At 43.3% G+C, this 1,817-nt stretch overlaps 1 long non-coding RNA gene across 1 annotated transcript; it reads right to left on the bottom strand.

Moving 5' to 3' along the window:
* Positions 1-338: 338 nt before the first annotated feature.
* LOC132895974 (uncharacterized) lies at positions 339-1,413 on the bottom strand. The gene is made up of 3 exons (XR_009655889.1): positions 1,371-1,413; positions 513-551; positions 339-417 (listed from the first exon to the last, which is right to left on the bottom strand). It is a non-coding gene; the product is annotated as an uncharacterized LOC132895974 (long non-coding RNA).
* Positions 1,414-1,817: the final 404 nt, after the last annotated feature.

Below are 1,817 nucleotides of genomic sequence, written 5' to 3'. Positions count from 1 at the left end.
ACAGTGACATTCCTCTGCATTTAACCCATCTGAAACAGTGAACACACACACACACACACACACACACAGCATGAGCTACCGACATGAGGTTCACCATGAGCCGTGAGGAAAGAGTGTGACGTCACTCACACACCTGCACGTGTCTCTCACACACACACACACACACACACACACACACACACACACACACACACACACACACAGAGGTTTATGTTTGAGTGATTATTTTCCTATAACAGCATGTACTCATGTCTTATTGCTCTTTTACCTCAGCAATTTACTGTTAATAAAAGAATGAAATGTCAATTTTTATCCAGTTATAGTTACATTTTTCTTGTGCAGGTTACTTCCTGTTGTCACTGAAGTTCCAGCAGCTATAAACAGTTGTTCCCTCAGCAGACTCGCTTTATTCTCTGTCTTGAAATAAAAAACACACAGCTTGTTCTATTGTGTTCCTGAGAAGCTGTAAAGAAGTATAAACTCCTCTGTGCTGAAGATGTCAGAAAACTTACAGTTCCAGCTTCCCCTCTGACTGATACACAGCACTCACACTGGAAAGAACGAAAAGAGAAGAAAGAAAGCACAACTTTATTCATCACACACTTGTGAAATTCCTCTCTGCATTTAACCCGTCTGAAGCAGTGAACACACGCATGCACACACACACGTGAGCAATGAGCACACACACACACACACACACACACACACACACACACCCCCAGAGCAGTGGGCAGCCATGCTAACAGCGCCCAGGGAGCAGTCAGGATTTCGGTGCCGCGCTCAAGGGCACCTCAGCCCAAGGCCGTCCCATATTAACCTCACTGCATGGCTTTGGAGACTCCTTACAGAGACGATACGTTACAGAAAAACGATATTTTAAATGTGTTTATGTGGAGCGTCTGCTGTACTGCGAACGAGCCGTTACTATAGAAAGGATAACATATTAGAATGAGAGCATTAATATAAATCTGCACTACTGTGTGTGTGTGTGTGTGAGAGAGAGAGAGATGAGTTGAAACAGTAGATGATGTTATTGTCAGTATTTGTGGGTGGTGCCGTGATGGTGATGATGATCTGAGACGGGTTTGTTGTGGTTTATCATCGTCCTGAACGTTAGAACTTCTCTCTCTCACTGAGACGCCGCTCTCAGGTTTAACAGCTGTGATTTGATGCAACTTTGATTTTTACTTCTCTGTTTTTTTCAGGTGGGGATGTCAGAGCTCTGTGTGTGTGTGTGTGTGAACAGGATGTGGATAAGAGATGAGAACACTGTGAACTCCAGGTGTGCTATTGTGACATGATTGATCTGAGTTTCACCGTTGGACCAGGTGTGTGTGTGTGTGTGTGTGTGTGTGTGTGTGTTCTTTTACTTTTGTGATGACATAAATTCTTTTCCTGTCTATCAGTGTGACATCTGCAGGTACAAAGAACAAAACAAGGAAGAGCCATAAATCAAACAGAATATGAATGTGAAGTGAAACCCGAGAGATTTCAGATTTCAGTGTCACATGTTAAATGACAGAAAATTAAAAATAAAGTGATTTAGCATTAAATATAATCACATTTTCACGTAAACGTGTCATTTGTAGTTAAATATATAATGAGGATTGAGGATTAAAGCCCTGAGTGCTTCCTGTGTGTCATTATGAGACGGGTTGACCTCTGTGTTGGTCTGAAGTGTGTCACTCTACAGCCGCAATCACACAACCATGTGACTGCAGAAACACACCAGCAGCTCGGTGACGGTTCGTTTCCCCAACCGCTTCAGCTCCGGGTTATTCCTGAGCCACGCTGGACGGGGAGAACCACAAATAAAC

This window comes from Neoarius graeffei, chromosome 13 (assembly GCF_027579695.1).
Source record: "Neoarius graeffei isolate fNeoGra1 chromosome 13, fNeoGra1.pri, whole genome shotgun sequence".
NCBI classification, from domain to species: domain Eukaryota; kingdom Metazoa; phylum Chordata; class Actinopteri; order Siluriformes; family Ariidae; genus Neoarius; species Neoarius graeffei.
Note: the sequence above shows the minus strand (reverse complement) of the source record. Positions and strands in the feature narration are given on the sequence as shown.